At 43.5% G+C, this 16,238-nt stretch overlaps 1 protein-coding gene across 2 annotated transcripts in view; it reads right to left on the bottom strand.

The window, feature by feature from the left end:
- PLS1 (plastin 1) overlaps positions 1–16,238 on the bottom strand; it is a 133,395-nt gene that overhangs the window by 55,644 nt on the left and 61,513 nt on the right. For both annotated transcript variants that reach the window (XM_058661402.1, XM_058661401.1), the window contains exon 2: positions 1,185–1,244. The gene's annotated coding sequence lies outside the window, so the exon portion shown is untranslated. The remainder of the gene's footprint in view (positions 1–1,184; positions 1,245–16,238) is intronic.

Raw genomic sequence — 16,238 nt, 5'->3', positions numbered from 1 at the left:
GTGAGGTACTGGGAGTCTTCAGTGTTGGGATACAAGCCTCCTCCTGCCCTCCTGTTCCACTCTGGGGTCCCCTCCTGCTCTGTGCATAGACCTCCTGTTAAGAGGCTGTCAGGGTCTTTACAGTTTTTTCTGATGTCTAATGCAGATTTGAGTCTGCTGTCTGTAAGTTACCTGCCACAATCTTGATAGGTTATACTTCACATCTTCCTCACTCACTCTAAGAAGGTGGAAGATTTCTCTGCTCTCCCAGCCCATTGTGGAATAACATAGGGTGTTAAAAGCCTATCAGGCTTTTCAATTCTTTGATGTATTTCATAGGCAGTCTGTCTCTCATTGATTATTGGTTCATTGGTTATATCACAATATCTCATTGTGTGATGCAAGCTGTTTGAGGGTATAATAATGTTACAGTTTACAGGTTTTAGTGCCATCTTTGTTTCCAATTCCTGGATGCTTCCTGCTAATATGTGCCTGGAAAGTAGCAGAGAATGGTTCTTGACACTCATGCTGTCTTTCCTTTCTCTAACTCTCTAATAAACAAAATCAATTAGCCAATGGATTTAAAAGTATTTATTCTTTTTCTTGATGGCTGCTGCCTACTTGGATATTAGAAAAGATGCCTCCATCAACACCACTCCTATTTGTCTAGAGTGCACTGCACATCATTTCCATAGCGTTTCTTTTTAAAAAGAATTTTAAAAATCTATTTTTATTTGAAAGGCATATTTACAGAGAGAAGCAAAGATAGCAAGATCTTTCATCTGTTGGTTCACTCCCCAAGTGGGCTGGGATGATCCAAAGCCAGGAGCCAGGAGCTTCTTCCAGGTATCCCATATGGATTCAGGGTCTGAAAGCCTTGGGCCATCCTCTACTGCTTTCCTAGGTCACTAGCAGAGAGCTGGGAGGAGCAGCCGGCACATAAACCAAACCAGCACCCATATGGAATTGCAGCACATGCAAGCTGAGGACTTTAGTCACTAGCCTACCATGTCAGGCCCAACAAATCTTACTTAAAAAAATTTGTTCATTAGATTGGCAACAGCCTGTATGTGCCAAATCCTAAGCTATGTTTTAAGAGGTAATTGCTATAAAGACTTTACTCTCAAATAAGCAGAAGAGCTTCCCAGCTCCAAAGAACGTAAGAACACCAACAGGGGAGAAAAGGTACAGACATGTGGACATACCTGGGGTGACGTGACACTTTGTTCCAATCTACGACCTCTTAAGAGGGGTGCAGTGTGCTCCTGCAAAACAAAGAAATAATAGCACATCGTTCACGCTCGGTGCATTCTCTGCTTCAGTCTCTCCAACTACTCACCATCTCACTCCTCCCACACTGCCAAACCATGCACTCTGCCCTGACACTCGGGCTCACAGTCAGGACTCCAGGCCTGATTCCCTGAGTGTCCTTAACTCCCTCCGACTCATGGAAAACAGTCATTTTTGCCCTTCCTATTCTTCAGTGTCTTCACCTCTTACATACTGCTTAGTTGACACACACTAATTTTCAAAGTCATCTGTTGTTTTGTGATGGTCTCATCTTATTTCATCTTCACTGCACCTTCCTAACAAAATCATTTGTTTCTTGCAGCTAAAAGATACGTATTTTTTTAATATCCCGAATGGTTTTATTATGCTGTGCATGTTGGGAAAATTTAATAAAATATGCCAACAACCAAATGACTTTTCAGAAAGCAGGAGTCATCCTTTAGAACAAAGGCCTGAACATAACAATGATTGGTGGGAAATGTGCCACCAACAGACAGGAGACTAAGAAAGGAGATTCTGCATCTCGGTTACCAATTCTTTTCATTCACTTACCCACTGTTGTTATTCAACAACAAAAAAAATTATGACCCCTGTTCACGCTGTTGAGTATGAGGAACACTGACCAATTTGACAACAGTCAGTTTTCTAAGTTTTTATTTATTTCAATTTTACCCAAAAAGAAGAAACACACACACACACACACACACACACACACACACACCCCTTCCATCTGCTCTCTCACTCCCTAAAGGTCCCCAACAGCAGAGATGGGCCAGGCCAAAGCTGAAACCAGGAACTTGGTTCTTCCTCAAGCACACCTTGTAAGTTTGGATGCTAGTGTGCACAGAGAAAATGGGCCAAGCAAAGATGAACAGAGGGTTCCCCTATGTCTTCTCCCCTGCAGCCTACTATGTAGCACCACCAAGGCCACCTCAGTGACCAGCCAAAGTCATTAGATGAGGGTATGTCCAAAAAAAACTCATAGAAAATGGAATTTAAATACAACTCTCTCGGTGCAAAAAATTCTGAAACTCATGTGCATCTTATTCATAACTTGAATTTCTATGAACTTTTTAAAGACTGCTCATATGCATGAATTGTAAAAATTTTTCATGCAAATAAGCTAGCCTACCACTCCCATGCACTGATATACATTGACTTCAGGTCAGCATTCAGTAGCATCCAAATGGAGACAAAGACCTTTCCACATCCATTTATCATCTTACTTATTTAGCCATGTATTTATAAGCCCCAATAATAACCCTTTGTAAAAAAGGTGATTTTTTTTTTTCATTTTATTTAAAAGGTAGACACACACACATGCATATGCGTGCATACACAGGCACAGAGAAAATCATCCACTGCCTTATTCTCCATAGGCTGGAGAGAGAGAGAGAGAGAGAGGAGAGAGAGAGAGAGAGAGAGAGAGAGAGAGAGAGAGAGAGAATGAATGAATCTTTCAGGGGTTTATTCTCCAAATGCCTAAAGCCAGGATTCAGTTACTCCATCTGGGTCTCCCACATGGAGACCCAACCAGCTGGGCCATCATTTGCTGGCCCCCAGTATGCACTCCACCAGGAGGCTGCACTAAAGCAAGGCTCTTCAGCCTGGAATGTGGCTGTCCCAAGCAGGGACTTAACCACTACACCAAACACTGGCTGCAGGGAATCTAGATTCATTCATTCATGGATTCAACAAACACATACAATTTGATTGAATATAAAATGAGATTTAAAGGTAAATAGTAATTAGTCTCTCTTGGCCCTAACAGGGAGAGCCATTATCCATATGGATGCCAGTTCAAATCTTGGCGGCTCCACTTCCAACCTGGCTCCCTGCTAATTCACCTGGGAAGTAGCAGAAAATGGTCCAAGTGTTTGGGACCCTGTATCCATAATGGGAGATCAGAAAGCCTGGTTCCTAGCTTTGGGAAAGTCCAGCTCCCAACTGTAGCCGTTTACAAAGTGAACCAGCAGACATATGGGAGATCAGAAAGCCTGGTTCCTAGCTTTGGGAAAGTCCAGCTTCCAACTGTAGCCATTTACGAAGTGAACCAGCAGACAGAAGATATCTCTCTCTCTCTCTCTCTCTCTCTCTCTCTCTCTCTCTCTCTCTCTCTGCCTTTTTAATAAATAATTTTAAAATAATAATACTTAGTCCTAGGATGGTGCAGTGTTTCAACAGACTAATTCTCCACCTGTAGTGCCAGAATTCCATGTGGGTGCTAATTCTAGTCTCAGTTGCTCTACTTCTGACCTAGTTCTTTGGTAATGTGCCTGGGAAAGCAGAAGAGGATGGCTCAAGTCCTTAGGTTCCTGCAACCACACGGGAAATCCAAAAGAAGCTCTTGGATCCAGTCGCTGCAGCCACTTGAGGAGTGAACCAGTGGACGAAAGTCTGTGTTTTTCCTTCTCTCTGTAAATCTGAATAACAAATATAAATAAATAAATATTTTTAAAACAATTAGTCTCTTCCAGAAAGGACTATAACTAGTTATGCTCATCAGTTTCAATCATAACTGCTTAAAAATTAATTAAAATGAAGTTGTCACTTCTCTATAATAAACAAATTAGAATCATCTAATTTTGCCATTTAACTGGATTTTCTTTGAGCTTTATTTGTTTTTTTAAAAAGTTAGAGACAGAGGGAAAGATGTTCCATCCGTTCGTTCATTCCCCAGACAGCCACAACTGCCAGGCTGAAGCCAGGAGCCGGGAGCTTCTTCCAGGTCTCCCACATGGACACAGGAACCCAAGTACGTGGGCCATCTCCCATCGCTTTTTCTAGGCACGTTATCAGGAAGCTGGAGCAAAACTGGAGCAGCTGGGACATGAAGTGGCAGGGCGTATGGGATGCTGACAGTGGCATACCCCCACTCTGTCCAATACCACCCCTCTCGCTGGATTTAGAGGGACCTCTCCGTATACTGATTACCATTTCTCATAGTAATCACTCAGCATGCAACACCCAACTACAAGCTAGAAGTTTCTACCATGGGTTGGAAGTCAAGGCAACTGCATCACAGGAAATGGCAAAGTGAGGAGAATGTTAAAAAGAGGGTTGTGTTTGTGTGTGTGTGTGTGAATATAGCCACACACGAGTTTAAGCAAAAGAGACAAAGATCCAAGACTTGAACACAGGAATAGAAACTCTCAGAAAATGACTTAGTAGGTAAATAGCTCATGTCGGGGCAAAACAATTCCCTTCTGCATTGAAGGCAAAGTCACAAGTAGACAGCCCCAAACAGAATACCAATGAGAAAACACATGCTGAGTCAACCAGTATTTGTTAAAAGAGGACTCAAGTGAAAAAAACGTCATATAGCAGAACTTAGAAGGAAGAGCTTTGCTAGGGAAAAGGACAAGGCTGAAATCAAAGCCGGAAACACCAAACTCTGATTTTTATTATTTCATGCATGAGATGTGTTCTCCCACATACAGAAATTCAAATGGTATTTGGATTTGCCACTGAATGAACAGGTGTACCAAGTCACAGCTGCTTACTGAATATTTCATTCAGCATGTCAAAAAATAAGTAAATAAAAAGTTTAGTCTCTCCTCACAAAGCCCTTAACGGCAGAGTTCTCACCAGGCTGACACCAAACAGGCATTTTAATTTTCAAAAAATTGACTTAAAGGTCTAAGTGTGGATATATGGATGAGACAGCCTCATCCACAGGGCGAAACTGGCCGCACCTCTGCCCCCTGACCTCCTACACGATGTCATCAGCTCCACCCAGCTGGATTCACTAAGTGGATCTGCTGTGCATGCTTCCAATGACACAGGCACTCCTCCCAGCCAAGTTTATCCAAGGGGCAGGGATGTCTTTGCCTCTTGGTTAGCTAAGCCAACATTAGTCATTTTCTTGGCTGAGAAACAGGAAGCTATATGACCTACAACTCAATGATCAAACCATAATAAAGGGCATCCGTAGGAGCCTGACTGGAACCGGTTGGGGTGTGGAAGCGCAGGGTTTAGCCCCCACTGCTTTCCTGGAGCTTTGACTCCTCTGTAACTCTACATTAAATGAGGATAACTAACTGGTAAGGTGAGGGAAATGACAACCTATGAAGAAGGGACTCAGTTTTTCACAGGACTTCCTCACCAAGGATACCCAAGGTCTCAGGTTCAGCAACATTTCCATCCTACGGTCTGTAAAAATGCTTCCAAGTTCTCTAAGCGTTAGATAAAGATAGAGGCTTCCCCACTGCCCTTCCCAGCATCTGCTCCCTCCCTTGGGTGTTCAGGATGCCAGATCCCTAGAAATCCTGTCCTTGTCTCTAAATCTGAAACCCTGAATCCAACGACCAGGAATTCCCACATGTTTGCCCCTCTGAAAGATGAGTGCCCAGCACCTCATCAGCGCATTCATTGCAAAACCTCGCCTCACGCGGGACACTGAGTCCATCAACTGTTCGAGCATCTTTTGTTTCTTATTTAGTTTTTATAGCCCACCCACTGTTCCACATCCCCACACACATTTTGCGACTTCCCTGGCCCTCTGGGAAAAAAAAAATCAAAATACACGTTACCCAAGTTCTCATTATTCTAATAGTAAAACTTCTCGTATATTTCCTTAACATGTTTTGTTGTCTCCTTCGATAATCATTTTCCTTCAAAAAATTCAAAATATGGTAGTAATTTAGGATTTCTCATAATTCACCAATGTCATTTAGGACAGGTCCGATGCATCATATCCCCTTGGCTATGGCAGTTGGGCTTAGGAACAGACATAAAACCTAGTAGGAGGGCCCAGCGGCGTGGCCTAGCGGCTAAAGTCATCGCCTTGAACGCCCTGGGATCCCATATGGGCGCCAGTTCTAATTCCAGCAGCTCCACTTCTCATCCAGCTCCCTGCTTGTGGCTTGGGAAAGCAGTTGAGGACGGCCCAAAGCATTGAGACCCTGCACCCGCGTGGGAGACCCGGAAGAAGTTCCTGGATCCTGGCTTCGGATCGGCGCAGCACTGGCCATTGCAGCTCACTTGGGGAGTGAATCATTGAACGGAAGATCTTCCTCTCTGTCTCTCCTCCTCTCTGTATATCTGACTTTGTAATAAAATAAATAAATCTTTAAAAAAAAAAAACCTAGTAGGGACCAACAAGACCTAACAAGGTTATTGTGGAGCTTTCTGGAAGGAAAGAACCTGGCACAGTATCCAGAAGGAAGCAGAAGCGAGGCAGAGCAGGTGCAGCCCTTCGGCCTCTACAAGGAGACGAAACAGCAGAGCAGATGAAGCAGAGCTGAGCAGCACACAGTGCAGGGAAAACACATCCTGCCCAAGTGGCTGATGTCTGGAATCTCACAGTACGGAAGACACTGTACTGTTTGAGTTACTTGAAACAATTTTTAAATATTTATTTATTTTTATTGGAAAGGCATATTTACAAAGAAAGGCGAGACAGAGAGGAAGGTCTTCTGAACGTTGGTTCACTCCCCAAGTAGCCATAATGGTTGGAGCTGAGCCTATCTGAAGCCAGGAGCCAGGAGTTTCTTCCAGATGTTCCCATGTGGTTGCTAGGTCTCAAAGCTTTGGACCATCCTCAACTGCTTCCCCCGGGGTCACAAGCAGAAGCTGGATGGGAAGTGGAGCTGCCGGGACACGAAGCGGGCACCCATAGGGGATATCGTGACACTTAGAAGGTGGAGATTTGGCTACTGAGCCATCACACTGGGCCCTGAAACAATGTTTTTGTCAGTCTGCTAAACTGGATTTCTAGTACTTCCAATCAACATTGTTCAAATGGACACACAGAGAGCAGTAACAAACTTCATTTACACAAATCAAATAGAAGGGCAGTGTCTTCCTTAAAGGACATTCAAGAAATTAGCCATACTAGTGTTTTCTAACTAGGATTCTCACAAGAAGCATTATTTTGGGGTGGGGTCATAACTTATATTTTACCAACCCAACACTTAATTGTGAAAATTCAGCGTGTCCATGAGCCATTGAAATGTCTGTTTAGACTTGCTCCCTCATGGCTTGTGGATTGGCAACCAATGAGGATTACATTTACAGTGTAAAGGCCCCTTGGCCTATGGCTTCTTCATACATTTCTGCCTCTTCCTTTTATACAGGAAATTTCTTTTAGGGCCCAGCACAATGGCCTAATGACTAAGGTCCTCGCCTTGAAAGCCCCGGGATCCCATATGGGCGCCAGTTCTAATCCCGGCAGCTCCACTTCCCAACCAGCTCCCTGCTTGTGGCCTGGGAAAGCAGCTGAGGACGGCCCAAAGCCTTGGGACCCTGCACCCATGTGGGAGACCTGGAAGAGGTTGCTGGATCCTGGCTTCAGATCGGCACAGCACCGGCCATTGTGCTCACTTGGGGAGTGAATCATCGGACGGAAGATCTTTCTCTCTGTCTCTCCTCCTTTCTGTATATCTGACTTTCCAATAAAAAATAAAATAAATCTTTAAAAAAAAAAGAAAAAAAGAAAAGTGGGTGCCCTTCACTCTGGGTGCCCCCAAAGGAGCCCTCTTTTTTATTAAAATCATTTATCTTTTAATTCATTTTCAACTGATGAATGACAAATTAAGTAGTGATATATGAAATGGGCAGGTCTTTGTGGTATTAGGCAGGGCACAGCAATCTGGCTACACCAACATTAAAGTCAACACCAAGAAATTCCTAATGCATTGCACAATAAAAGATGAAAATCATTTACCAAGTCTCTGAGAATAAAGAAATATAATATCCAGGGCTGGAGTGGTGGCATATCAGACTAAGCTTCCACCTACAGTACAGAAAACCTACAACCCATATTGTACCAGTTTGTGTCCCAGCTGCTCCACTCCTAGTCCAGCTCCCTCTATGTGACCTGGGAAAGCAGCAGAGAACGGCCCACGCCCTTGGGACCCTGTACTCCTATGGCTGATCTGGAAGAAGCTCCTGACTTCAGTTCAGCTCAGCTCAGCTCTGGCCATTGCAGTCATTTGGAAAATGAACCAGTGGATGGAAGATCTCTCTGTCTTCTCCTTCTCTCTCTGTAACTCTGCCTTCCCAACAGAAATAAATAAATCTCAGATGTTGCAAACTTATCTGACATTCCCCAAATAAGCATAGCAAATGTCTTGTTCCTTTGAGTAAGCTTGATTTCCAAAGGTGTATTCAACTATTAGAGGAACTGTCCCAGAACTGCAAAACCTGAATCTGCCCCACAACACACCATGAATCAATCATTGACACAAGAGTAGAGGAAGAAAGTAGTAGTTGATTTTGCTGCACAAAGAGCAAAGGGTCAGACAGCTGTGGCTCCTCTTGTAGCCTCCCAGAGATGAAGGGTAGAGCATTTCATAGACTCATGCTGGAATTGAGCACCGTGTGATCCACACGTGAGAGTGCCTGACTGGTTCACAGAGCCTGCTACCTTCCTTTGATGGGTCAACACAGTGCCGAGAAAGCTGTGAGGCCAACAGGATTACAGTCCATCTGGGCTTTGCAGATACTTTGTTTGATCAGGGCCAAGTTCCTGTAAAGCATCTCACGGTTATGATCTAGCACCAGGCACGTCACTACGGAAGTCACAACTCAATTCTGAGTCCCGCGATCTGCAGTCTTAGGGGCCAGCCAGCTTGCCCGGCTGTTACTCCCTCACCAGAGAGAGTTAATCTTTAGCAGGAGCTGACTTGTACCCATTAAAATAGTGAAAAGAAATTCAAACCGAAGGAGAAAAATGGGCCTGAGAAAGTTTCCATCAAAAGCATTAGGAATCAGGGCTCGGATTCTCAAGACTCAAGCTGTAATTCACCATGGCACAGGAACATGTTTCCTAAGCACAAAGGGAGCAAGAAAGATACCGGGCCACAGGAATTTGGGAATGAATAACAGCTGAAAAGATAAAACTTTCCATTCATTTCTATAACAGCATTGTTACACACGCTGAGATATCTTCCCAAGTTAGGGCTTCTCAAAGAAATTAGCCTGAAATAAACTTTCAACAGGCACATTAGAAGTGACATGTTTCGGGGTTCCAGTTCTCAATAATGATGTCACTATATCACTGTTGGAAATTACATAAGCTGCCTAATCATATACTATTTTGAAATTCTAGAACAGGAAAATATTCCCAAAGCTTCCCACAACTCAATTTTCTCTCCCTTCTTTGTTCTTAAACTCTATGGTAAACAATATTCTTTAAGACTACAGCATCAGTCTGGCACAGTAGCCTAATGGCTGAAATCCTCTCCTTGCATGTGCCAGATCCCATATGGGTACCAATTCATATCCTGGCTTCTCTACTTCCCAACCAGCTCCCTGCTTGTGGCCTGGGAAAGTAGTCAAGATTGACCCAAAGCCTTGGGACCTTGCACCCGTGTGGGAGACACAGAAGAAGGCTCTGGTTCCTGGCTTTTGGATCGGCTCAGCTCCGGCTGTTGTGGCTACTGGGAAATGACCCAGCACATGGAAGAGCTTTCTCTCTGTAAATTTGACTTTCCCATAAATAAATCTTAGAAAAAAAAAAGACTACAACATCACCATTATAGTTGAATTGTAACCTTTAATTTATAGCCCTTTCGTTTTAAAAAAAAAGGTATTTATTTACTTGCTTATTTATTTGAAAGAGTTACAGAGAGACACACACAGAGAGAAACAGAGAGAGAGAGAGAGAGAGAGCCTACATCCACTGGTTCACTCGCATACAAACAGCTGCAGTAGCAGCATCTGGGCTGGTCCAAAGCAAAGAGCCAGAAGTTTTCGCAGGATCTCCCGCACTGGGACAAAGGCCTGCTGCTTTCCTAGCGTATTATTAGGGAGCTGGATCAGACACGGAAATCAAGAACTGGAGCCAATCATGACCTGGAGCCAATATAAGATACCAGCATCACATGTGGAAGTTTTTCCTGATATGCTGGTGCCCAATCTTGTCCTTTGAAAAAGCCTTATTTCCCACTGTACACTGAGAAAGGTCTACACTTTCTCTCAACACCTCTTCCTTATTGTCTTATAACTTCCCCTCATACACTTTCTAGTCCTTGAAACTTCTGCATACAGATCTTTACCCATTCTAAAAAGACAACTCAAATTCCACCAAGAATTTGTCTCATTACCCTCATTCCATTCTTGTACATTAAAAAATTATATTTTTATTTTATTTGTAAGGCAAAGAGAAGGAGAAAATAGGGGGAGATGAAGATCTTCCATCTTCTGGTCCACTTCCCAGATATCCACAACAACCACAGTTGGGCTAGAGCAAAGCCAGGAACTCAGTCTAGGACTACTATGCAGGTAACAGGGAATCAACAACATGATCCTTTAGCTGTTGCCTCCAGGGGTTCATGCTGGAGGAAGCAGGGTCAGAAGAGAAAGAACTGGGACTAGCACCTCGCATTGTGATATAGGATGCAGGCATACCAAGTGACATCTTCAGGGCTAAGCACTGTGCCAAGCGTTGCAGGCTGTCAAATGGTGACCAACACATGGACTTGGCTCTCGAGAAGTAGACAGTTTAGTCAAGGAAGCAAAGACGGTAGCCACTGTGAATGCAGGAAACAGTCTCACCACTGCACACACCACTCCTGACTGCGGCTTTTTCCCATTGAGCCTGGAGCTGGTGCAAAGCATCCTGTTTCATAAGGCCCTCCAAATGAAACAGACTGGTACCTGCAGAGCCACTGTCTAAGCTAAGGTGTAAGAACCCGGAAAGGGAGAACTGTCTGTAAGACAGAGGAGGTACCCTTTGAGGTGAACTTTGGAAAAGGAATAGGAATTGGTGTTGAAGCATAGTGTGTAAAACCACTGCCTGTAATGCCAGCATCCCAAACGGGCACTGGTTCCAGTCCCAACTGCTCAAATTCTGATACAGCTCCCTGATCATGGCCTGGGAAAGCAGTAGAAACTGACCCAGTACTTGGGTCCCTGCCACCCACATGGGAGACTCAGAGGAGGCCCCTGGCTTTAGCCTGACCCAGCCCAGTTGTTGTGGTGACCTGGGGAGCAAATCAGAGCCTGACCCAGCCCAGTTGTTGTGGCGACCTGGGGAGCAAATCAGTGGATGGAAGATCTCTCTCTCTCTCTCTCTCTCTCTCTCTCTCTCTCTCGGTAACTCTGAATTACAAAGTAATAAATAAATCTTTAAAAAAAAAAAGAATATCACTTTTAACCTCTTGGTGGCAATTACGATGAATGATCCTACTTACAAGACACCAATCTTCTGAAAGCCTTAAATTTCCTGCTGAGCTTTTTGCCTATTGGTAATTTCCTTCTCTGGAAAATAAAAAAAGAATAGTTCCACCTCCAAACGCACCTACGTGCAACACTTTATATTTACAGTAAGCCAAAAACAGCAAAGCTAAGGACTCACCTTTTCATGCAAATGGGTCAAAAATTTCATTTCAGAAAGAAGCAATAGTTTCTCATTCTAAGAGACACAATCTAAAGAGCAATTTTCTATACCCTCCAGGGCTTGTGCTTTATCTTACACTTTTTTTAAAAGATCTATTTTTATTTTATCTGAAAGGCAGAGTTACAGTGTTCAGATGTGGGCAGAGGTGGGGGACATCTTCCATCTGCTGGCTCACTGCCCAAATGGTTGCAACAGCTGGAGCTGGGCCAATCCAAAACCAGGAGCCAGGAACTTATTCTGAGTGTCTCAGGTAGGTACAGGGGATCCAAACCCTTGGGCCATCCTCTGCTGCTTTCTCGGGCTACTGGGAGAGAGCTGGATCAGAAATGGAGCAGCCGAAACTCGAACCAGCTCTCTACTGGAATGCTGGCAATACAGGTGGAGGCTTAACATGATATGCCAAGACCCCAGTTCCTATGTTTTCTTCCTGACAATGGAAATATTAGATCTATCTAAGAGGTCTGTGCTAGTTAAGGTATTCTTATTGTAAGTTTAAAAAAATGAAGCAAAATTGATGCTGTCAAAACAAGGAATACATTGGAAGCCCAGAGGTTTGAAGAGCTGTTTCACAGAATCCAGGGACAGATGAACAAACTGGTCACAGGGCTGATGCCAGGTGGCTCCCAGGAGTTCCCCAGGGGACTGTGATGAGCTGCTCTGGGACTCTGTCACTAGGCACCTGCAGCACAATGTGTGGAGCAGTCTCAGTCCCGGGAGGCTGGGTCTTACCGGCTGATTTCAGCCACGTGCCCATGCTGTGATCTGGGCACAGCAAGGTGAGTGACCTGCAGCCACTGATAATCTCTTCACTTGCCTTCTGCATAGTCTATACATTTGCAGGAAGTAACGATGAAAGAGTAAATCTGCCTCCCAAGCCAACGTGAGCACACCATCCTGAGTGTTCCCACCTGGCTCATGGTACTCAAAAGTCATAAAAGGAAATCTCCTAAAATCTCCTTCAAGCTTCCCTCCCAACAAACACCATGGCAATCCAAACAAGGGGCAGTGAGATTCCACACACCTTTTAAATCAGAAATATTCATGGGTATTCACACTATCCTATGCATTTAAGCCTTGAGACTGTAAGAGGTTGGTTTTATCACAAGTATCATTTTACAACTGAAACCAAAAGCTTCAGAGTAAGTGTTGGAGCTAGAAGCTGGATTGAGGAATGCCAACCCAAGGCCGTCAGTTCTACTGCCTTCATCCTCTTAGGTCTGCAAAGATCCTCTTTCTTTTTTTAATTTAAAGATTAATTTCATTATTGTTTTTATTAGAAAGGCAGATATACATAGAGAAGGAGAGACAGACAAATATTTTCCATCCATTGGTTCACTTCCCAAGTGGCCGCAACAGCCAGAGATGAGCCCATCTGAAGCTAGGAGCCAGGAACCTCTTCTGGGTCTCCCACACTGGCGCAGGGTCCCAAGGCTTTGGGCCGTCCTGGACTGCTTTCCCAGGCCACAAGCAGGGAGCTGGACGGGAAATGGAGCATCTGAGACACAAACCAGCCCATATGGGATTCTGGCAGGTGCAAGGCGAGGACTTAGCCACTAGGCAGCCACACTGGGCCCTGCAAAGATCCCCTTTCACACCTGTATCTTGAGCTTTTCACTCTATGATCTTGTCCCATCAGAAGCTACCTAAGAACACAACTCTTCAATATAAAATTGTTAGGATGAAGTAGGGATATAGATTTTTTAGAAAGATCTTTTAGTAAGGATATAGATCTTTTTATATGTATATACATACACTTATATCTTACTAAAAACTCAGGGCAGGATTTTTTCAAAAGTTTTAAATAAGCTTTGTGAGAATTCTATGAATTATTTTAGATTATGTTTTAACCAAAGTACTCTGCAATGTATCTTGCTGCTATTTTCCATGGATTATTTAGTCACACCGGAAATTACACACTGGGGAGATAACTGTCCAGATTGGCACTGCCTATAATGTGAATGCCTTACTACCAAAACCAGCGGGAAGCTGTGAGTCATTCCCAAAGGCTCAGGGATGAGCCAGGCCTCACCTCTTGGTTTAGTTTCCTTTCCTCATCCAAGGCCAGAGGGAGATGTAAATGATTCACAGCACCTCAAAGGATTCTGCATCAGTTGGGTCCAAGCAAAGGGAAGAACTCTCACAAGCGAGCATCTCTGGCAGGGTTTAAACTTCAGCCTCCCAAACACACATGGGCTGAAATCTAAACTGTCACTCTTAGCACAAACCGAAATAGTGTTTGGGAGTTGAAATGCTGAGGTCTACCATCTGCAATCTGCAAACTACAACCTCCTTGATCAAGGAGGGAACTGCCATTTACAGGTATGGTACAGAAATCTTCCTGAAATTGCAAGGTTCTATATATTATAGATTTTTTATAAATCAGCTAAGACTATCTGCTATCAGACAAGTTCAAAAGATGTCATAGGAGCAAAGAATTAACCATTAAAATGTTAACGCCATTTTCGTCAAGAGCGTGAAGAAAACGTTTCTTTTTTCTACTTACAAAGCATGAAAGTCCTGATAATACAACTAGATACTTGCCAGAGAACCACGGGACACCTGTATCTTTGCCTGTTGGAGTGTGAAGAGCAGCACCCACTACCAACTCGGGAGATTCTCTCGGCACTAGGAAAATGAGTCACCCCACTTCAACAGGATCCAGTATTTTAGTTTCCCAAACAGTCCCACAGCTTTTATCTCATTGGTGTCAGATGTGATTATTCCCAAAGAGAAACTGAGACACAACTTAGTGTATGATTTAGAACATTTCTAAAGTCAAGTCCACGTGCTCCAGATAAGAGAATCAGCATCTAGACTGGGCAGTAAAATGATGTATCAGAGTTCCAGATAAAGTCATTGACGGGTCAAGGCAAAGCGTATTCACCTCAAGCAAGAATTTGAAGTAAAAAACACCAAAGAAAAGCAGTTATTCATGGGAGATCCAAGCCAAATTTCAGACACAACAGCCAATATTGTTTACGTGCTCCCGCGGCTTCCTTCTCTTGTAAAGATGGAAATAACGAGCGCACGATACTGTAGGAAGTCTTAGCTGTTGCTAGCTTAGTCAAAAGTGAATAAGAGAATCCATAAAATAAAACCGATAAGTTGTAAGCTATAACACATTCTACACCTCTTAGAATATCTTTCCTTATTTTCCCAAAATAAATTAAAGCTACCCATCAGGCCTACTCAGTATTAGAAGAGCAATGCTACTTCATTTTTCAAAAACAATTTTTAAAAATATTTCTTTTCTTTTTATTTGAGAGGCAGAGCTACGAAGACAGGGATGGAGAGAAAAGTCTTCCATCCATTGGTTCACTCTCCAGATGGCGGGAACAACCAGAGCCGAGCCAATCCAAAGCCAAGTGCCAGGGATTTGAACCATCCTCCACTGCTTTTCCAGACCTTAAGTGTGGAGTTGGTTTGGAAGTGGAGCAGCTGGGACTCAAACCGGTGCCCATACGGGAAGCCAGTGCTGCAGTCAGAAGTGCAACCTACTATGTCTTGGCATCAGACACAGTGCTACTTTTTAAAATAGCCTTCTATAGCCTGTGGATTAGACCAGGTCCCCAGAGCTTAGAAGAGACCGGGAAAAATGGGGAAAGACTCCTTTTTTTTTTTAAGATTTATTTCATTTTTATAAATAAAACAGGCCAGATATACAGAGAGAAGGGCAGACAGAGAAGATCCATCCATTGATTCACTCCCTAAGCAGCCACGATGGCCAGAGCTGTACTGATCCAAAAATGAGCTTCTTTTGAGTCTCCCACGGGGGAGCAGGGTCCCAAGGCTTTGGGCCGTTCCCAGGCCACAAGCAGGGAGCTGGATGGGAAGTGGGGCAGCCGGGATTAGAGCCAGCACCCATATAGGGATCCTGGTGCACGCAAGGTGAGGACTTCAGCTGCTAGACTATTGCACTGGGCCCAGGGAAAGACTTTTGTCATCAATGAGTGAGAGAGATGCTTTCCCTACACGGTCCATGTCATTCTTTCTTCTTACTCTAGATACAATTTGTTCTTTTCCATACTTCTTATAGTGGAAGATGAGGTCACTTGTTAGAGACCTTTCTTCTTTTCAAATATGGGTGTGTGGCATTATAAATTCTTCCTAACTATTGCTTTAACAACAAATGTATCTTTTTTTTCCTTTCAGTTCAAAATACTTATGAAGTGTTCTTTCAATTTCTTCTTGAATCTGTAAGTGAAGAGGTATGTAAATTTCCCAATGTCTTTAGTTTGGCTCTAACTTAAATCCCCTGCAAGGAGCAAACTTGTTATGTTATTTGAATCCATTTATATTTATTGAGACTTGTTTTTCTGTTCCACTGTAGGATCTGTCCTGGTCAATGTTCTGTGTGTGCTTTTTAAGAAGGTGCAGGCTGCCGCTCTTGGGCAGTGTTCTATCAAAATCACTAAGCGTCAGCTGGATGGTAATATTCCTGGGATCTTGTACATCCTTATTCAATTTCTGTCTATTGTTTGTTCCTTTGGAATCTTCAACTACCACGATTTGGAATCTTCAACTGCAGTACGATCATATTTGCACATTAGGCACATAAATATTCAAAACTGTTCTGCCCTTTTGATCCCTTTATATTTAACAATGACCTCATAGTTTGGCTCTG

The sequence above is a fragment of the Ochotona princeps genome, chromosome 3, assembly GCF_030435755.1.
Source record: "Ochotona princeps isolate mOchPri1 chromosome 3, mOchPri1.hap1, whole genome shotgun sequence".
Classification (NCBI taxonomy): Eukaryota; Metazoa; Chordata; class Mammalia; order Lagomorpha; family Ochotonidae; genus Ochotona; species Ochotona princeps.
This window is presented reverse-complemented; position numbering and strand designations above follow the sequence as displayed.